We start from the raw sequence: 23261 nt of genomic DNA, 5'->3' as shown, positions 1-23261 counted from the left end.
GATAGTTAAACAAAAAAACATCTTAGATGCCAAATTATGTACCTCAGAATAAAATACGTAAATGACCACTTTGCTGGATCTAATGCAATGCATATTCTGCTGCATATTACAGTTATGCAAGAAATACATATGGTATTTCAACAATTTAAGGATATACATAAATTTGTCTCCAGTAGGTGAGCTGTTTTTTAGAAGCAGCTACTGTAACTTTGAAATATTTCCAGAACCAAGCAGCAGGCCAAACATGAAGCTTGGGAGCATAAGGCATATGTTTCAAATACGAATTGCAGATATAATCATTTCCTTGACCTGAAAACCTCCAGCGTAGGCATACAGATCTGCCAGAGAATATTTTCTATTGCGAGCAAATCCCTGAAATAAAATGTAGTGATATGTACTGACAGAGAGGCAGAGGCTTGTTACTGCTGTTCCACTGACAGGAGAAATGTGTCAGATCTATTGGCATAAGTACAGGCCCTACTGTTTTGCAGGTCTGAAACAGCCTTTCATGACTGGTGCAGCAAGCAAATCCAACTGTTTTAACAGACAGACATATTTCTGAAGCCAGTTTAATTCCAGCACAGACTATATAGTCTTCCGAGACCTTGGAATAGAAATAAAAAAAAAAATAACAGTGAAGGCAATAAATCGAATACTAAATTCTTCTATCCTGGTCTGCCTGTAACCAGTGAGCAGTTTGTAATCAGCTAGGGTGCTGCTGTTGAATCACTTAGCAGGGTACTTAATCTGGATGTCTTTAGTAGACAGCAGGTGTGCAAATGGATAAAATTTAAAAATGGAACCTCCTGGATATGGGTGTCCATCTGCTGAGCAAACTGATAAAATAATGTTTAGTGACACTTCATGACATTTTACAGCTTTGGCTGAATCTTTTCAATTAAATTACTTGTGTAATCAACATTATGATTCACACGCAAGCTTTAAAAGGTAAGCAGATGTTGTATTACGTCCTACTGATTAGACACACTGGCGTTGCATTTTTGCAAGGTTGCAAGATATACATACATTTATATACAAAGTACACAGCCATATCTGTTTCACTCTGGAATGAGTTCAGTCTCATTCCATTACTTTGTTTGCTTATCTGATGCCCTTACCCAGTGTGAGTTCCACCCCTTACACTTTTACATTTTAGCTGTGTGTACTTGCTCTTGTTTACTGGACCTAGATATCTAATTAAATATCTAATGCAAAGAGATTCAATCCTACAACACACTGGTCAAAAGCCCAGTTCTTCAAACCACTGCTCAGTTTGGCCACCTGCTCCCCCACTCCAAGCTGATCAGAGCTAAGAGCCAGGTTCCAACAGCCTCTCCCTCATATAAACATCCCATGGCGTTTTTTTTTCTCTTTCCTGGCTCTACCTCCGTTCTCCTAGACTGACGGTGTTCCCAGTTTTCAGAGCTGTGAGCCCACACATACTTAACACGCTTTAATTTCCCCTGTTCTGCGAGCAGAGAGAACTGCAGATAGAGTGAATTACAGAACAGGGGAGAGGCACTTTGTGATGAGACTGCAAGGCATTTTTGGGGAAAGAAGACAAGAAGGGGAGACGTCTTTTGTTATTGTGTTTTTTTTTAGCAACTCTCCTATTTCCTTCCAGCCCCTCTCTTCTCTGCAGCTTCTCCTTTCTCCACACAGAAACACACGTGAATAATAAAGTCCGATGGAGGCATAAGCACCCGGTTAAAAAGCGATTTCTCCCAGCATGCCTGGATTATTTTTCCCCCACAGTGACACATTCTCAATCCTCCTCCCCTTGATGGCTGCGCACTGAGAGGATAATTACAGCTGCTGCATTTCCTTCAAATGGTAAATTCTCATGCGGCGAGCAACATTTTTTTTCTTGAATTTTACACTGAATAAAAGCTGTAAACTTCACAAACCTCAGTGGGGAAAAAAAATCACTTTTGAATTCTGTCTGACATTCTGTCTGAAAAGGCAAAAGCTGAGACTGGACTTGAGTGGCACGTAGGCTAAAAGTTTATTCTGATTGCTGAGCCATGACAAAAAACCATACAAGTACCCCCTTATGGACACGGACATGGGCCTTTGAAACAATCTGCCTCCATAATGCTACACTAGCTGGGTCATTGACTACAGACTGCAGAGACAAGAGTTCTGTAGATTTTAAAGGCAACTGATTTCCACCTGGAACACCGGGGGATGTGAGCAATGACGTCAGTTAAGAAATGACCAACGCAAAAAACCTGACTCTAGAGAACCAGTGATGGCCAGCACTGAGTCTGAGATGAACTGATATAGCAGGTTGACGTGCATGAAATTTACTCATCTGGCCTGTGCAGGTAGGACAAGCAATGCCGACAGTGTTTGTCTGCCTTTCTTTGAAAGTCCTATTTGAGACACAGATGTTTGATAATACGTCGTAACCCTGGGAGCACCGTGTCCATCGCTGACTCTGAGTAAACATGCTGAATGAAACTGATAGTTTTGGAATAATAAGATTACACCCTAGTACAAGAGCTTTGTACAAGTGCAAGCACAAGGCTTAGTAAAGCACAAACACATTTGTCAGAACAAATGCATGAACACACATGTGATGCCACATGAGGGAGGCAACTGGAACAGCCAAACCAACTCATCAGCAAATCACCATTGATAAAAGTATGAGGCTGAATAACCTCACAAGGTCTTCGGCGTCTTTGCATTCAGAAAGAATCCAATCCTACACAGCGTGGTTACAGATTCTGAGCATTATGCAGGGGTCCTTGGGCCACCAAACTCTCCACTCCTCTCCCCATCTCCACAAACGTACACGCTGTCAGCGCACGCCGATCCCTGACAAAAGAGCCCAGTCCAGACCCTTGCTAAGAGCCCGATGAAAGGAGCGCAGTATCTTCAAGGTATCCTTTTATCTGTGGACATTGTGGAACCTTCCCGAGCAGTTTAGTGTCCTCCACAGACAATGTACCCTGAACAAACAAGATAACCTTGATGAACACAGACGCATGGGCATTTGTTTACTCCTCATCTGGAGGTCTGTCGTGCGGTGACTCACTCTGAGTGGGCAAAACTTCACAGCATCCTGGCATTCAGATCCCCCCAAACTGAAATGCCTCCACCACCGAAAACAGTTGTTACTGACCATTTTTCAACAGGAGCTCTTGTCTTTTCAGCAGCAAGTGGAGAATCGATTATGTGTGAAATCAAAAAAAAAGAACTGCTGACAGAGAGGGGCTGTTTACTTGCTGGATGAGTTTGCGAGGCAGCTGTCCTTGTACAGTCTTTTATAGAACACTTATATGTTTAGCCTTTGTTCTAGCATAAAGCATGTCTTGCTGAGGATTTTTTCCTTTAACTTAGCAGTATTTCACGTAAACAGCATTCAGAATGATTTATCATTGGAATGTTTTCTTTGTCTTATGAATCAAATTTTCCATGACCCGGTTTTCTCACACTGTCTCGTGATCTTAAAGTAAAAATTGATACTGTATATTTTCTAATCATTGTTAATATAAATATTCAATTTTTTTATTACAAATTACATTATTTACATTTTGTCATTTGTGTACGCTTACCCAGGGGGACTTAAGTATGTCTCATATGATGGCATTTTTTATTCCATGCTGGGTGGCTGGATGGTGGCAAATGTGAGTGAAGGGGTGTTGTGGACCCTTCCCCATCTGCTGGCAGAGGAGAAAATTGCCCCTGGCCTGTGTCTCAAGCACTTACTTACCTGTTTATCCTGCAGCAACTGTGGTCAGGACTCCGGGGAGCCAGCTCATTACTGATTTAGAGGCACTACCATTCCAGCCAGAGCCCTGGCCGGTGTGCTGCTGGCAGTGAGGGGAGAACTTGGGCAGGGCACAGTTTCTGTGTCCTTCCAAAACCGGACCTGTCCTCTGAACTGGGCCCCGGTGCTTCGGCAGGTGATGACAGGCATCCTTTCCAGCATGTGGCAGCTTGGCAGGAGCTGCTGGCAAGCGATTGGAGGAGAGGAGTTGGCGGCAGGCGGGTTTGGGGGGGTAGGGGGTTGGTCTGCACGCTTGGCTGGAGGCAGGCCAGGGCATATTCCACGCGTTCCTGCCTTCAGCTCCACCCCGAGGGAGTCTGCTTCACGTCTTTTGTGCCTTTTATCCCCCCACCACAAGTCCCTGAGCTTGGAGCATCAAGCGAGGGGGTTATCTAAGGAAAAGCTATTGTTTCCTGTCAGACACCCACAGGACATCACTGTATGGTATCCCATGCTGCCTTGGGGCATAGAGTAGGACTAAGCCTGAGTAGGGACAATGGGTTCCAGGACTGGTGAAAAACAATTCTCTATAGTTTTAACTCTGTCATATCATTCTTACTGTACTGGATGGACTGAGTTTAAATGTACAAAAAAAAAAACTTTCAGGATAAAAGAATTATTTTAAAGTCTTCACAAAGCTCTGTTGAGGGCCTCCTCTGATCATATCAGCCTTTGACAATAGTTCAGTGTACACTCAATTTATTTCACTCTTTTTATCTGAAATTATTATTAACCATGGCTGTTGGGGGAAATGCTTCAGCTACAGACCCAAATCCCAGCAAATACCTCATCAAGATGAATGGAACAAGATAGGCCATGTTGTAACACACCGAAAGGTTTACCAGCCTTAGATGTTGTCACATAAGAATGGCTCATGGAGTTGAGTGGTACGTCTGGTGTGGACTGCAGAGATAAGACCTCGGCGCCCTACAGGGGCTCGCTTAGAAAAGCGCACGGGGCACAGTTCAGGAGGTAGTGAGAAGAAGAAGAGGAGCAGGCATGATGAAAGCCCACTTTCGCTGTATTGATTTGTCCGATGGCAAAATGCCGCTTTACAAAAGCGGTAAAGATACCGTCTGACCTGCTCATTTTTAGAGACGCGGGTCATCTCTACGGCCGCATTCTCTGCTGCTCTCTTCACTACAGAGACATGGGGAGGAGCAGGAGTGAATGAGAAGTGTCTGTTTTGTAAGAAACTGTTCTTCAATTACAGCCCATTTCAAACCTGCCCTACCGCATCAGCCGTATCAATGAATTACATGGCATGATCGGCTCAATCTATGAATGCACCATGCAATGTTGCAAAGTGAGAACTACAGTTCACCACAGTGGTAAAAGCAGCCATCTTGTATTGAGACCCTATCCAATGACATATATTATATATAATATATTTGCTGTTGGCCAACCTGTAGTTCTAGGATGAAAAATACATCAGAATTTTACAAACAATTTTACTTTGATAATGAAAGTTTTCTTGAGTGAGAGATGCATCGATCCTCCAATCAGTGCTCCCTCCCCTGCTGTGCATTATGGGACTCGCAGTCTGTAAAGAATAGCCCCTGGCTATGAGCGAATGTATTGGAGGATTACACACACCTCTCCCTCTGCAGGTCATGTGAAGTCAAGGTGAAGGGGCGGGGGGGGGGGGGGGGGGGCCCGCTTCATAATCACATGATGGACAGTACGGGATAAAAAAGTGAGAGCACTACAACAGGCATAGCCAGAAATAAGTTCATCCGTAGGCTGCTGTTCAGAGGTGAGAAAATCGGCTGGCTAATTACAGATGTGATAAAAACAGACATTTGCTCTTGAAGTGAGGTTTCTGCACCAGAGTTTAGGGCCACATATCAGAAAATGGAATCCTCCACATAATCTTTTTTTATTTTGTAAAAGCCTAAAGACTCCAATATTTAATGTTATATTGATTTCAAATACTGACAACGTTAAAATCCAGATTTCCTCAAGTGTTACAAACATTTTACAAGCACTCACATATTCCCCACTAGTTTGTAAGCAATTTATAGAATGATATATTATAAAACACTGAAATGATGAAAAAAGTGGCTAAAATCAAAGTTTTTCCTCTAATTGTTCTTTTTACAGGACAAGTCATTGTTTAACCATCCAAAACCAACCAACCAAAATTCCAGAAATGAAACATTTACCAAAATGCTCCTTAAAAACATCCCCAGTCTGAGAGCACTGGATGTCACACAGTCTTACTCTAGGAACCAGTGACGGTAAATGTCAATACAGAGACAATTTGCAGTCATTTTAGAGGCAAAGACTTGTAAATATTGTCAAATGACTTCTCAAAATGCCATTGTAATGCTGAAGTGATTCTTTAATTCTGGTAGTATGTATGAGCTGTATTCTGAGACTACCACATCTCAGATGTTCTCAGCACCCTAAGTGCATGATTCCGATGGCCTTATTCTACCAAAGCATTGCACATGAAAACAGGCTGGTCGATGTGTGAACAATGCTGTGCTCTGCAGAGGAGATGCTGTATGCAGCCGCATGCCGCAAAGAGCTTGCACACAGCAGATGAGATGTCTCACCAGCTTCCGCTCTCCGACCAGCGATCTGCTTAGTAGAATGTGACCTGCATTCATGTCAGCACCGCCTTTGATTATCAACCCCTGACAACTGAACTGCCCCCTCCACCCCTTCCCCCACAGGGGGGGTCACAGAGGGTCAGAGATTCACCAGCGCCCTGGGACAGGGGCCAGACCTCCACTGCGAGAGGTGAGGCGACTTCACCCATGTGGCATGGTCATTTCCCAGGATGCTTTGCTGCTTGTCAACTGGACTAAATATCACCGAGATGGAAATGGAGCTACTGATCTCCTGTCTCTCTGCTGGAGACCTGTCTAACAGACGGGCAGTCAAACACACAGCGGTGGAGTCTATTTGATCTGTGATTAGCTGTCATATAACATTGTTCGTAAGGGGATCTAAACTTCTGTAATGGCAAAGTCAATTAGTTATTCACTATTAACTATGCCATACCGTCACTACGCCATATGTTTGTATTATTTTCATACAATCACACCTCACATGGACAGAAATACAAAATCCTAAACCCTATAGTGTGGATAAAATACAGTATTTATTTTAAAGCATGTAGGGATATCAGACGTTTGCCTTACAGCTATCATTTTACAGGTATATGTAATCAAATTAAAAAACAAATTTTCCCTAAATGTTTTTTTTGTTGATGACAAATCCCAGGGGACATATTCAGTTGAAAATACCAAGTACATACAAAGTCAATGTCTTTGACTTAAAGTCCTTATAAAGCCTATTTAAAATGCTTGGCTTGTCAGACAAAAACCTTTTCCCTGTGTTACATGCTGGTAGAACCACCCTTTGTGGTAGAACCTAAATGAAGGTAGTAGGAATTTACAGCAGATTATGTGGACTGCAGACAGTGCCAAATGTCATTTACTTTACAGGAACGAGTGTGTTTTTTTGGAAAAGTGATATGACATTTGCTTACTGAGGCATGGCATTTGGCATACACATCTCAAAGTGACTCTTGTGGTCACTTGCCCACCTGTCTTGGACACACAGTGGGTACACATGCCCACTAAAGCACAGCTGAATCAACTGCCAAATCATCTAAAAACATCAGAGACCCCTAAACACAAAGGCAGAGAACCACTTGCGTATGTCACCCTGAAAAAACAAAGCATTGCTTAGTCCCATCTGAAGGTAATGCCACCTAGGCCATCTGCTTCCAGTTTGCTAATATCCCAGCTTACCTTGTGAAACACCCAGAAATGGAGGGAGTTTGCTATAGCACAGCAGCACCTGAAGACAGAGGTGTAGCTGAATCCACTGCTTACAGGAATTGTTTGCTGTCATGGTGCAGTATACTCAGCTGGGTTTGACACTGCATGTATTTATAACACTATGGTCTATTGTCCTTCCTGATCTGTGTCGTCTGATGAATGCTACAAGTAAACAAGTAAAGGTATTTTTTCCAACTTATCTCTGTCCATTTTTGCTCCTTAAACACACTGATCATACACAATGGAATTCAATTTACCGGTAATTTAATAAGATTAAATATTGGCTCATTTAACAGTTTAAGAGCCCAGAGCAATTAATTGCATGACTAATTAAGGTTCATTCAGACAGCTATCCCAAATATGTTTATAAGGGAATGTTACTGACAGGATTATATTGAATAAACACCCACCCTTGTACCTCTTAGGTAGCACAAACACACCTCCAAAAACACCTTTTTTCTTTCCAAACCTACACCAGATTAGCTGCCAAGAAATGTTAAATACATATCAGTCTGTGATTAACATTTCAATCAAACCTAATTAATTAAAAAAAGCAGATGACATAAAACCTGCATGCGTTAGTCTGCCTCAAGACCGAAGCTGAGATTTAGTTGGCAGGCCGTGGTCCTGTGGGTGCTATTGCTACCTTTCACAGCACCCTTAGTCCTTGATCTCAACCTTGCTTTATCATGGATGGTGAGGGAGGCTTCAAAGGCATGTTCATCATCTCTGACCAGGTGTGCACACAGTTCTGCTCCAGAGCCACAAGTCAGAGGCGGAACAGTTGGGTAGTGGTTAAACAATCCCTCATTTGAAGTGCATTTATAAGTTCCTGGCTTGATTTGTTTAACAAACAAGTGTACAAAAAAATTATCTGGGTTCCAGGGCCCCTTTGACTTCTGATTGCTGTCCAAGGTCCTGAATTGGTCACCAGTTATTAAAACCAGCAAAACAAACATTTTGCTCTTGTCCTTTAAGCTATAGTATAATATATTCATTACATGGGACCACACAGTCAAGGTGAAACAACATGGATTACCAACACAGTTATGTTTATCTAAGAGAAATTATTTTAGCACCTGCAATTTACGTACTGAAAGTCAAACAGAATAAAGTTCTATTGACTTCACAGTCTGTGCTTCTCTGGATCTGTGTTATTTCTCTATGCTTTCCTTTTCATGCATTCATGTACAGTCAGTAGTCTTGCTCACCCGGCAAGAATAGGTCGCTCCCTCATGAAATATTCTCAGAAGGCCTTGCTAGTTTATATCTTAAATTTTCTTTCAGCAAAGCAATATCAGAGGGTGCCAGGTGGGGAACCTGGCCAAAACGCAACCAGCCAACCTTTGCCCGAAAGAGCATGACCATTTCAATCGCGGCGACAAAGTTTAAAAGTGTTACAGAGAATCTTGTTAGCGGGATCAAAGTGAGAAAGTCCTAATCCTTCTAAAACCGTTCGGATAACGGAGGCCAGATTTCTTAAACCGCGCTGGGAGCAGCCGCCACTGACTCATCCTCATGCTTTGTGCTCCAGGCGTTTCTAAAGCAGAGTGCCGCCAATGCTACATAGCATTTGGTTAGTGTTAAAAAAAGTATTATAAATCCCATTAGAAGAAGAGAAAAAAGAACCGTGTGCATCCAGATGACAGAGCTGCTACACACAATCATTTGCATATGTAAGTATGTGCGTGAGTGAGTGAGTGAGTGTGTGCATGCTTCTCTAGCAGATTGAATCCCTTTCTCTAAAACTAACAGGAATAGTGGGAGGTATACTGTGGTTGTATTATTAAGCAGTGACCTAGTAAATATTCAGGAATGCAAAGTGTGTCATTTAGGCTCCAAGGGGAGCAAACTTGGTTATAAAAGCAGTGCTTCCCAAAATGTTTTGATTCCTTCATGAAAACATATGGGATTCATCGATGGCCCAAATATAAAGAGGGAGCAGAGGGAAAGAGTTCTTAAAGGCATAATCGAAAGATGTGATCAAACAGTGAGGAGCAGCTGGGAAGAAGCAGCATTAACTGGAGCAGGCAAGCAAATTCGAAGTTTTAATCATTTGCACTAAAGAATAATAGTGTCTTTAACTGCAGAACAACTGCAAAAATGTGCCTTGCTGTGTGCCTTCATTGGGCAATGCCGAAAATAGTAACACAGAATACGTAAACTGAATTTGAACCTTTTATACTGTTCCATGCCAAGATATTCATCCATTTCATACACAGGAATACCAAACCGTCGATTCAATAAAACCTTCTTCCTTACTATGAAATCATGATCAGAGAGAAATAGGAATATTGGTTTAAATTTCTTAAACAATGTTAAGGGCAAAGCTCATAACATTTAGAGTGATACGTCCATCCATAGATGAACTGCTAACATCTAATTTCTGTTAAATTCATTTTCATAATTATGTATCCTTTGCACAAGTCACTTAACAGACCGCTGGTTCAGGACAATTTCTCTGTAGAGTTGTATATTCTATTACAGTATAGCATACAGTGTCCATCTTTCAAAATAATCTAAATGTACTCGAAGCGTAACAGCTCCAATACAGTAAAAGCTATGTGTTAGATCACTGGAGACGCCTTCATCCATTCATGCATTGTTCATCAGACATCAAGAGATGATAACACATATAACAAAAGCTCTCAGTCAGAACAGCCATTTGAGTCTGAATGTTAGCAGCTGGAGCAGAAGCCTTCCGCTGTTTCTAAAATGCCAGCTCCTGTCTCCTCGCTCTCCCCACGTTAAAAGCAAGAGTGTGCTCTTTCCTTCCTCTGTGTTTCAGGAGAGGAGAGAGCTCAGGGTATGAAGTCAAGTAACAGGCAGATAATAAGCTTTATAGGAACTACATGTGGAGTGACCAGATCCAGACCTGTTCAGAGGTGCCTGCTCGAACCATTCCTTCTGAGGGGAGTGCAGATGCTGGAGCCCTTATTCAATATCTGCTGTCCTACTTGAAATTCATAAAGACACGCGCTGATGGCTTTTATAATTGTGTGTTTAGCAAACTTAATCTTGCAGGGAAATATTTAAATAGACTGAAAGGGTGAACTAAATCCTACCAATAATGCCTCTTAAACTCTTACTTGGCAATTAAACCAGAAGTGATCGTGGGAATAATGAAGATGATTAAGCAAACTATATCTCTGTGAAAACAAAACACAGCTTTTAACCTTTTCTACCGAGGTATTTTTGTCTGCTTTTCAGATGACACTAATGTTGTCACAGCCTTGATGTTCTTTTTAAATAGGCAGGTATTGGAAGTTGGCAGGACTAATTTGCATTGTGACATGAGCCCCTGATTGGCAGATCAAGTCCTCTGTGAATTTAAGTCAAAGCTGTTACAGATTCTCGACACAGCTTGATTGTCAGTCTTACTGATGAATTTCCAGTGCCTCACAACCTGACTACCATGCTGTTCGGATTAGCGTGGGCGTTTGTGCTTTGAAGCTATCTCAGAGGGTTGTTGGAGGGGGGTGAGGTTAAACCTATTGTACCTCCAGGACATGCCATGACATGCATTTTAAACATGGCTCCAGTGAGCAGCTAAACCAATGACACAGGGTTTAGAGGTAATGTTCTCACATGTATATGATGTTGCCACAACCTTATCCCATTCCTACAATGTCACAACCACTGCTTGTCAGTGCAGTGTGTCGTGAGTCGGCCGCTGGGGAGATCGGATGATGTTCTGCCGGGATATATCAGGACCATCTATGGATGTGTCACATACTTAGGCGTTTCCTCCCAGCGCCTCCTCCAACCTGTATTTCCTGTATCTGCCAACACCTCATCTCCCTGCAGGTGTTTCCTCTGTTTGAGCTGGCTGCTCAGTGAAAAAAGGAAGTCTATCTCTGGGACGATCGCTGCTTCTGTCGGAAAGTGACGAAAACAAACCGAGTGTGCAGCGGGGGCCCGCTTACATCCATTATTTCCAGGAGCAAAGCGTCACATCAGGCATTGGAAACCCCACTTGGAAACAAATAATGAAATTTAGGGGGGAAAAAAACATAAGCGCTGTGGTTAGTTCAGAGTCTACGCGCACAGCAAAACGAGGCAGTGGAGAATGGAGAGTTTAACAGCGTTATTCACAGCATCTGATGCCAAAGACACAGATGCTTTTTCGTTGCTGCAGTGACTCACAGTTTGCGGTCAAAATGAACATCAAATCATCATTTCTGCATGTCAGTTTTCTATATTCCAAGAAAGCCTGTTACAGTGCTTTCATCATCATACAGGGTCGAACCTCTATGAGGTTACATGCTGCACAGTGTTTAAAATAATATTTTGCATTCTGGTTTCGACTTGGGATATTAATGTAGTCAATTACAGTCTTGATTATGCTACTGTGTAGGATTGTTGGCCCTTTGTGTTATGCATTTGCATTTTCTAATACCTTGGATAAGGGAACCTGACAGACAGACAAGTAAGCAATCAAACAGATAATTTGGCATGGTCTGAAAACATCACAGAGTATGGATTAAACATCACATTTTCCAATGGATTTGTACCACCCATAGCTGCTGTACTGCCAGGTTACAGATAATCTTCATTTTAAAAACATAATACCTGACAAAGGCCAACGGCCACCTTTGTTTGAATAATTCACGGTGATTAGATTTCTATACTTTCATCTGGAGGACGGGTCTACTTTTCGAGGAAAATACTTTCATGGGCATCTATACTCCCCGTTTCTTAGAGGTCCTGTTAATTGAGTATGAAAGTGATTGTTCTTTTACATTATCTGACAACATTGTTTTACATCCCCGAAAGCACACAAAGAAAAGATATTTATTTGAGCACAACTGACCCAGAATGGTTACATTCTTATTCCTTTAATTAAACAACATAGCTCTAACTATTTTGCAAGTTGTTCTTTTGTGTTCAGTTGTCTGTGGATTTGCTTTTCTCTATTACTTTGCTGTCACCACAGGGCCTGTACATCCCTGACTCCCTGCACCCCTCCTGCCCCTGAACCCCCCTGTGTGTGTGTGTGTGTGTGTGTGTGTGTGTGCGTGTGTGTTATAGCCTCTCCTACAAAGAAAGAGCTTGTCAGTCCTGCGATTAGCTCACAGAGCTCTTACTCTACGGGACAATGGCTCCATCACCTTTATCTCAACAGCTCCACAATGACTGCAGTCAAAACGTTGCCAGAACTTACACTGCACAGGTAATTGTTCAACTACGCAAGGATGTGCTGTGTTAAATATTGCCACTATCAGCTTGTGATAGCTTGTCACCGCTAGAATTTAACATGTCCTTGTATGTCTGGAAGAAATCGAACCATTTTTAAAAAAGAAATGACTTTCATTGATATCAGCTCATTGCAAATCAGTGACACTCTGTATGTGTTTAAGGGTTGTTGAGATCATCAGTGATTACTGCCATTGAGGCCCTTCAATATTACAGAGTCAAACTGGACTCCCTAAAAAGTTGACCCTTTCTTGTCTTTCTTGTCACATGACAAGAACCTGACCTTTCCTCAAAGATTACCCAGCCTGGTCACGAACAGAAGATTTCTCCGGTGGTAGACATAGACCTGAGAGTTTAACATGGCTGCCCATGTTTGCAAGACCAGTTCTATTCTGAGTCCAGATCATGCCAAAGTTTGGGCAAAAATCACTGGCCTGAGGAAGTCTTCACTGTGGGCTGATAAATGCTTTGCTCAGGAGGTCAATCATTTTTACCCCGTTCCAATGAGGGTTAACACGCACGTTTCTAATTTATTTTAACCCCCAGTGACAGAAGAAGGGGAAATGGATGGCTTAATCTGTGATTCGAGGTCTAGATTAGCAGTTCATTTTGAGGCACTACAAGATCTGGACCACTGTGCCCCCCTAAGGCAAGAATTTCCTACTGCTGGAAACATCATAACACACATCTCACATTGAGAGACATACTATATTAAAAGCACACTGTGCTCCATAAGCAGTCAATACAACATTTGGGGTGGATAAAATAAAGGTTGAATTGCGTTGCTAGGGAACAAAAAAAGCTTCTATGCATTCCCTTTTCTTGCACATACCACATACCTGATATTTTTGATAATTGTGTCAAGACAGTCACACATCTAAGAATAATTCTTGCTACAAAAATAATGCAGGGCTGACTGCAGTTGGTAGAGACATAATGGCACAATTATTAAAAATAATAGTCGACAAACATTCAGCAAAGCATGTGCCTGATGGACACCCTGAAAAAATTAAGAAAAAGTCATTAGCATTTATAAAGAAGACTGGAAATATTAACAGTCTGTGCTACCCCCCATTTGCAGGGCCTCGCACGGAGTGAGATCTAACACGTTTAAAATGTCAGCTTCCCTGCGCGTTGACGGTTGTGCTGAGGGCAGAGAAATTACTATGCGTCCGTCAGTCTCCCCCAGTCAGCGAAAGAGGCCGTGCCGTTATCTCCCCACGCCACAGAGAACTGGCAGGGGAAATGACACATGCAGCACAATTCCCACGGCAACCTTCCCGCATAATGGGTAGAGGGCAGTAGCGAATGCTAGAGACAATACTGCCACTGACTGACACCTTTTACAAATACTTCACTATTGCCATGAGTGACTGGTGCGGTTTAGCGAGTGACGAATTGGACTAACGTAAAATAGGTTTAAAGGACGCTCAGGGATGTTTTCTGGAAATTTTTTAGAAGGTAACCTTCTGCCACTCCTCAATTGTCCCTCATCTTCAATGTCAAGGTATTATTTTAAATTTTAAAGGTATTAGGGTCGGGGAAATGGACAGTAAGTATTTCAAATCAAATGCCTCAGATAAGCTGGACTGAAACACTCACCAAGTCAAAAGCCCTTACAGGTCTTATTTTAAATACAATGGTACTTTACAATTAATCAAACCGACTGCCAGGGTTATATTTTCCTGGACAACCATCCATTTGCTTTTTAAATCCTATGTGTTTGGGATCCTGCTGTCCTTTTGAGAGAGATGAATTGACTGAATCTCACTAGTAAAAATATAGCTGTATAAATGGCCAATGTGCAGAATTAATGTAATTTTGATGTAACTATGGATCTGTAATGCAAATACATCCTTAACTGTTGCCTTTGCAAAGAACACATAAAAGCATGCAAGCGTAAAATGACAGCCACCTGCCTAAATTAACAGAGGACTCATTTTCATTGACTGTACTGGAAAACCCAGGGCTGTGGGGCTTTCAGCATTCACATTATAGGCTGGTTATCATTAATGTACGTGGTTCCACTGGCTGTACATTCCACAGGCAGCTAAAGGAGTGACACAGCTACGGGCACAAATCATTGTATGTGGGATGGAGCTGGGGAATCTGCCTGTTTGGTTGTTGTTACAGCACCACTCCTTCTGGGTCCTGATTGGCTGGACAGCTGTGGGGACATCAGTCCCAGTGGCACATGAGCACATGAATTACCCTGAGCTGCACTGCTGGGAGACACGCAGTATCCCACATTTGACATGTTATCAGCCCAGCTCACTGAGGCATACTCTGATGAGTGTGCTTAGTGTGTCTTAGATGTGCATGGTCACGAATCACATATGAACTTCACCTGCAGGTATGACAGATGAAACACATTTCATTCAGCACACATTCTATACCAAACAACTATCTGACGCAAATAAGAAGTGCGGAAATACAAATTGAATCATCCTGCATTTCTCACGTTATCTCTATTTCACAGTGCTCCGCTAGCCTATATAGCCTGAATTTGTACATATTATCCATTTATATAAGGAGGCACTCACTGAATGTTTAGATAGGCACCTTTCTCTCAGTCTGCGCCGACCAAAATTTGAATCTGCAACCTTCTGATTAAATTAAGTAGGCCCATTCCATAACAACTACGTCAAGAATTGTTTCCAAAAATTTTAAAGTGAAATTTTCCTAATGCTCCCCGATCTGACCATGATGTTTGAAACAAATTGTGAAATGCAGAATGTGCCAGAGGGGGTGGACAGGAGCATGTGATGATAGCTGATTTCAAGGACATGGTTGGAGAGGGCAGACGGTCTGTGACAATACCAACCCCGTGCATGACAGGACACCAGCCTCTCACAGCAATAGAATGACACGGTGCCATGCAACGGCCTGGTCCAGCGATGTCACAACTGTCACGCCTCTCCTCACAAGGGCAGCGAAAACTTCCCCCCTTTTCGGCTAAGATGAGTCATGGTGCACCATCTGGCTTTGAGTTCCCTCTGTCTCAAACTCAGACACCGTGCAATTGGACCAAACAGCCCCGATTTGTTGTAACTGCAGCGGACAGGCAACTCTGCCACCTTTCCCTCCATTGCTTTTAAGATGAAAAGAGAAAAAAAACACAATAGATAGGTGGTAGAGCTGCTTTATTAATGACCCGTGGTCTGAAGGTGGCCGAGTTGGACACATGAAAGCCCTCATTTGACAAAAGACCCCGGAGCACGCTCCCCATAGGCCACACACAAAGCTTTCACTGTGTCGAGGCACGCTTTGATTCACTCGAGGAGGGTGCACTGAAGAAGTGCATTAGGTGTAAGGGAGGGGGTAGGAGTCTTAGGGCTTTTCTGAGGCCGTCCCTCTAAACAACGGGATGCTTGTCCGATTCCACAGAGGATGAAAAGCCTGCGGTTGCTGTTAAGAGTAATTCTGTAGAGAGGTGAGCAATTTGAACCCTGGCTGCTCTCTAAAAGAGCCTCTATTCACATCTGACTTCTCTGGGTTGTGGCGGATGTGTAGCCTAACTGTTTGGGTGTTCTCTCCACATAAATGCGAGCCAACAGCATTTCTAAAGGTGAGGGCATTTATTGAGAAAAAAAAAAATTCTGCATTAACCAACGGGGAATTGTGAACGTTTGAGTTTAATGGTCATGACTGATGCATTTCAAGTAAATTTGACAGTGACACACCAAAAAGATGGTCCTGAGGCCACTGCATATCTGGAAGAAGATGAAGCCAGTGATTCGAGCATCAGCGTGTTCCATTCAAAACACAACAGCCTCATCTTCTATTCAATAACTTCAGGCATTTCAGTGCAGATTACAAATCTTGCATGATTTTGACTTGAGTGTACTTTATGTAGTGGCCACTTCCCTGGCTTTTCATCAACTTCCCATTTGTAAGTCCATTTGGCTCTAGATACCTTCTACAAATTGCCACGGAGATAACATCAGAACCCTCATCACGGATGTTTTGAAGTGCACAATAGCAGGTCATTTACTGACAGAAAATGCCAGGGAATAAAGCTGTGTTTTCATATTGAATGTCAACGTGCAAAAACATGTATTTCAGCAAGACCAGCACTTTAATATCAATAAATTAGTTTTAATGAGATAGCACTGTCCACCCCTTGGCCTGAAATTAAATATATCAGTAGACGTCAGGCAGCTAATATCTCATTTATTTTAAGGGCTTGCAACACGTCTTATAACACATTTCTATGGTTTGGGCAGTGATCCCATAAATTCACGATCAACTGAATAGATGAACATTGAAAAAACAGTATAGAATAAAAAAAATCTCTGAATCAAAAAAATGCTAAGATGCTGGCAAGTCATGTAATGCTACAATATTGCATCATTCATGTATCAAATGAAGCTGCAGTAAATACAAAACTACTTTCTTCCTGAGGAAACCAGTATGAAGTGAATAGCACAGATGAGGACACTGAGGGTAAATGGTCTAATTATGCAGTATTCAAGAAACATCTTCCTTTCATTCACCAAGAACCTGCTAACCCCACAGCATGAGATATTATTCATCCGAAAGAAAGAGCTGCAAACTGGGTTGTGCCATGCACGGTCTGTGTCAGTTTAAACTTTAAGAGACCCACTTAACAGAGATACACTGTGGTGGAGCATTTAGGGGACCAACAGATCATACGTTTGATGTGCCACTGGGGTTGTAGCCTTGAGTAAGGTACTTAACCTACATACTATAACTGTACTAATACTATAGTAAATGGCTATCCGAATAAATTAAAAATCAACTGTGAACGTTTTATAATGGTCCTGTGGCACAGGGATAGGTGAGGACTATGTGAAAACAGGAGTTTCTGTTAAATAATGACAGTTAAGAGATGTGAAATTTATTCCAGTACAACTACAGTACTGACCAGTAAAACTGAAATCCAACCCTGACCACCTGACTGGCTAGCATTTGTTTGTGGTGTTATTAGGCATGCTGAAAATAGACAGGTGGCCTGTTGTCCTTATGGCGAAAGGTACCACTTCAAAAATGGTGGACGGTGTCCATCGTGCTGCAGGGTACTTGTCTAAGACTGACGACCTCCAGTGTTAGCTCAGCGCTTTAACACACGTACTGTCATACTGTCAGAGCTCAGCAGCGGTGGCCCTCCGTTGGATCAACATGGGGGCTGTGAGCTTCTGTGAGCAGGTGCCCTGGGCCCTTCCTCCCGTTGCCATGGAGACCTTGCTCAGCCCCAGCAGGAATCACCTACTCCTGACACACCCACGCAAACGCGGACACGTGCACACACGCACACACACACACATACACATACACACAGACACACATGCAAGCAGCTGGCAAACTTCCACGGAAAAAAAAGGAAAACCATCCGACCGTCAGCAGCCATGCAGGCTTAATTATCCTCCCTGGTTACAGTCTGCCATCATTTCTTTAGCACTGGCCTGGAGGGGAAGTGGGGGGAGGGGTCGGGGGACCTCATGCATACTCAGAACTTATTAAGCTGCTCATAACAGCTTCCGCCTTTTGCCGGAAACACTCTAGAAAAGGCTTATTTCAATAGTGAGGACTGCTTTTTGGGATGAAAACACATACACCGCTGACAGTGTGTAACACTTGGAGGTTAGATCCCCAACCATACCGTGTTCTTGACACATTAGATGGGTGCCCACATGAGCACTGTGCTCTGATGAAAGCCCGTCAGGCTTTGGGTGACAGATGACACAACACAAAAGGCACATATGTCCCTGCTAGCGAGGGGGAAATCTGGTGCTGTCACATACGCTCAGAGCATGTTTATGAGGACTCATACTCTGTGCACATTTCTGAACACGTCATGAATTCACACATGCATGGAAAACACACAGCATTATACTGTCTAATGTCTCCTCCTGGTAATTCAGAATATAGGAAGTGACACGCTACAGGTTTGCTGCTCTGGGCATAGAAAAAAGCAAATAGCACCTTTTGAAAATAGCAGGCTTATGAACAGCAGTCCAACCCCAGAAAGATGGTTCAAGGCTGTGTCAGATGTGGTTCAATAAGCTTCAGAGAATACAATATAGATTGTAACATAGAGATAGTGCACCATACACTATGCTACACACCCTTGTTCATATGCTACACAATCAGCATATAACGTACTAAATATTCTGCATATATCTGCCTTCATATTTCAGTCTATCACCCTAGCGATGATGGCATTACTATTTTTTTTTCCAAAATGAGTGACAGAGAAATTAATGATCAGTTAAAAGTAATGGTAATGACTGTAATTTAAAGTTTATCTTTATCTGGCTTTATTCCGACGTCCAGCATAGACAGCAAATTGCATGCATGTTTCCTGAATCAATTCACCCCCTAATGAAAATTAATCCATTACCATTTCCCCTACATGAGGGGCCTAGCAGACAAGAGCTATTCTGCAGAACCCGTGCTTTCGATGCACAAACTAATGGACTTGGAGTGCTTCAGCACACCCCACTCCAGAATGCTGGATTAGCAGGCTTTCATACAGAAAGGACAGAATTGCAGACCACCCACCAGGGTATATGGAACACAGTCTAAATACTGGCAGTGGGGGCGCAGTGGTGGGCGGTCCTTTACTGGCATCTGTAACAAGCGCCTGCAAGAGCGAACTGTCAAGCGGACGGCAATTTTACAATTCCAGCAGCGCCGGCTAATCAGATGATAAATCCAAGATAAAACTCTCAACACAATCAACGTAAGAACAGGCATTTTGTCTCCAAAAAATATATATATAACAACCAACTTTCTCACTTTGCAGGTTTGTTTACAATGTCTTGAAGGTTATTTGATACCTTACCTCACTGGCTGTGCCAGGCAACATGCCCCCTTTTGCTTGGCTCTTTGCCAAGCTGCCACCAGCTCTCCATAGACAGTAATGAGTTTCATTGTGCAATATGGCAGGAACACTTGTCTGTGTGAAACCCCTCTTAAACAGCAGTTCTGACTGTGATTAGCTGAGTAATCGGTCTTGCCCTTGTTGAGGAGTGTGACATTCCCTGGCCTGGTCGATAGGTCCTGAGAGTGAGTGTGTGCCTTTGTCAGGCATGGTCACAAAGCACGGGGAGATGGTCCCTTGCTGATGAGCGCTTGAGCTCTCCCAGGCAGGCTACAGCGTTGTATAATGTCACATTAATTAGCAGACCTTATCCAGGCCCACTGCATTTGCATCCTGCACAATCTGCTCAGCCATGGAGTTTTTAAAAATTTACTTTCTTTTTAATCAATGCTGCACATGTTCAGTGACCTTTATAGTGTGTGTGTCAGCTGATATAGAGCCATCAATGAAAAGGATGAACCATCCAGATCAGTGACTCTATGCAGCATCATACCAAAAAAGCCTGGAACAAAGCAGGACTGCAGGACAAGGGTTGAATAGCTAGCCCTGGGATAACATACTATATGAGCTACTCACTACAGATTATTTTAAATAACGCCCTTTAACACAGTCCAATTCACTGCAGGATTAGGGTTCTTACAACAGTATCTTTAGCAGTCATACAGGATAGTTGTTACGGCGGATATTGTTGTTTTATTTGTCACGCTGTTTTGGCACCGCTACTAATTTGCCACCGGCTCTTAGAGGATTAAAGGGAGTCACAGACAAAGTCTGAGCGATATGTTCTGCCTTCCTGGGGGATATCTTGTGTGAGGTCATAAGGGTCATTGCACTGTGAAGCAAAAAAGGCCATTGCTGGAGGAGCCCTAGCAAGCTCTAGGTGTTTACCCATCAATTTAAATCCACAACCCCTTGCTGTCTCTTGTGTTAACTATAAGTGTAAGGAGACTGTATCTGTAAAGCCTGCCAGTTGGCACTTCCAGGCCACCATTTTCTTAAAGGAAACAGCAGATTTCATTTTGGGTTTGAATGCACCGAAATTGAGCAGTCAAACTTCTCTTCTTCTCAAATTTGCGAATATTCAAGGTACTCCCCTTTACCTTCCTCTTGTATTATTTTTGGCACCCCCCCCCTCCTCCCATGTGTATCTGAGTAAGTACTGGATGTCTACACTCAGTCCTTTTTCTCCTCATATTTAGGGTGCAACATTGCATTCTAATTTTAACTCCATGGACGAAACCGCAACCACGTCAGCAATGCTGGTTTGACAATCAAATGAATCAAAGGCAATTTAAAATAGCATCATGCTAAAATGCCAGGATGCAAGGTAGGTCTGGGAACACGGGCAGTAATTGGGACTGAGCAAGAATATAATATCATTTGAGAAAGGACCTCTTTTTGTGACAGTAGCATCTGGCCGAAAAAAAATCTGAATATTGTATCTAAACAGTAAAGCACTAAAAGCACTCCACAATGTCACAAGTGGCCTTAATGCACCCTGGAGAGAGGGACGCAAGAGGTGAGCCTTGTTATGGCTATGAGAGTGGGACTTAAGTTAGAACCTCCATAATGCCGACTAACAATTTGTCACATGTACACTGGTACGCCATTGAAGCTGTTTCCCAAAAAACACACAAAATTGCCTTTAAAGGCCACCTACGTCTGTTCTCATAAAAAGTATTTTACCTTCCTGTTGTCGTTTAACCCACCTATTCATGTTGCTTCCCAGAACTTTGCCCCCCCCCCGCCCCCCTCCTAAAATTGTGGTAAAACCCTAGTGGTAAAACCTGATAGGAGTTGAAGTATGGAAGACAAACCCTTGTGGCACTTTGAGCTTCTGCATTAGCAAAATTTCAGTGGCAAACACTTTGGCAATACAAGCCTGTGTCATTATTAAGCTGCAAATTGGTGGTAGTAGTATGGATATGTGCCCTGTGACGATACTTATTCCCTTTGCGGTAATGTTTACCACAATGGCATTATATTGCAAGAATGGCTCCACTGATTCAATATCTGTGTGGCTACCTGCCCAATCCTAAACTTCTTATCACTCTGGATCTGTCAAATGAATAAATGTCACTGTAAATTCATGTTTGAGGCTTAAAATGATGATATGAAAAAGGCAGAAAGTGATTCTAAGAAAATAATTTAGTTGGCCAGAGCAGGGAAACTAAAAGAAAGGCTTGTTTATAAGTGTGTGGATTATCCAACCACACTTCCCCTAGGTTATTTTTGTAACACAAACACACTGAGCGCCTTTTAAATATTTAACATTTAAGGGACCAATCATCAAGAACATGCAAGTAATTATTGTAATTATAGTCAGAACTGAGGTGTTTGCTTCCAGAATATTTTCAGCGGATAGTAAGGTTTTTACACATTACACATTACATCATTATCTGTACTTAGTTAGCAGATGCCTTTAATGAGGTTATTTTACAATATAAATAATGATCTATACCTTTTAACATTCTGGATATTCAAGATGCAGTCATTCAGCAGTACCCTGATCTAGGGGCAGAACAGCGTCCCATAAGGGACTGGACAAGAGTAAACCTTAACCACTCTATAAAAATCAATACAGTACCAGCTGTTAGCACAGATCAAATATTGCAAGTTTAAACCCAAAGCTTCCATGTATATAAAACTATCAGGACATGGAAAGGAGTTTCAATTCAGTACAGCACATCGGAAGTCAAACATAAATTGTGGACAGATGCCGGATTCAAGTCAGTTGACTGTGCCCATCTGCCTGCGGCATTTCCCATAATACCCCTAAAAGGGATGACTGCTCGGTGCTGGTCAGTCCAAACCTTCACTCTTTTCAAAACAACTTAAAGTGCTGACCTCTCAGATATACAGACCTACTGCCCTCCTGACCCTTCCGTGCAGCAAACGTGTTGCTGTTTTCTTCTGCTGAGAAACATCGCCCAGATTATCTCACAAGCCAATCTAAGAGGATTAAGAGGGAGAATCGTTGATAATGCACTCCCAGCAAACAAAGGGAAAAGGGGAAAAAAAAACCACGAGAGCTGGCGGGAGGCCACAGCTGGCGTAGTGGACAGATTCCTACCCTGCCACAGAATGCTTGCCACGCAGTGACCGTAGTGGGTTGTGATTAATATGGCATTTGATGGGACAGGACCGTGCAATCTGGCGGGGTGTGGGGCGGGACATCAGTCGGTGGATCTTGAGAAGCATTGACAGGAGAACGTGCGGCATATCAATCACAGGTGACCACTTCGGGCGTGGGCAGGTAGCTTCATTCATCATCGGAGGACACTATCCATCAATCCGCCAGTATCGACGCAAAAAAAACTGCACCTGGCCACCACCCCTCCCTGTTTGTGCCCCAACACCACAAGTAAAGCTCACAATCAAATGAATCAGGTGAAAAAAAGACTTACAGTGTCATTGGGCAATTTCATTTTCTGCTAGACAAAGCCTAGGATGCTTACTAGACATTTTGCACTTCTCATTCAATGCAAAATCTTATCCAGACCATATCTGATTAAGCACTCTTTTGAAAGCTTGAATTCGCAAACTGTAAAAATGTCTTCTATATCTGCGGTCAGGTTTTATTTAATTTTAGGATAATGAAAACTGTGCACGCTTTAATCTTGGAGTGAAATTCAACAACTTGCAT

General features: G+C 42.6%; 1 protein-coding gene across 3 annotated transcripts in view; it reads right to left on the bottom strand.

Moving 5' to 3' along the window:
* The window catches only part of LOC118770553 (synaptotagmin-1), a 191405-nt gene that overhangs the window by 100042 nt on the left and 68102 nt on the right, over positions 1 to 23261 (bottom strand). The window lies entirely within an intron of this gene.

The sequence above is a fragment of the Megalops cyprinoides genome, chromosome 23 (assembly GCF_013368585.1).
Source record: "Megalops cyprinoides isolate fMegCyp1 chromosome 23, fMegCyp1.pri, whole genome shotgun sequence".
Taxonomy (NCBI): domain Eukaryota; kingdom Metazoa; phylum Chordata; class Actinopteri; order Elopiformes; family Megalopidae; genus Megalops; species Megalops cyprinoides.
Note: the sequence above shows the minus strand (reverse complement) of the source record. Positions and strands in the feature narration are given on the sequence as shown.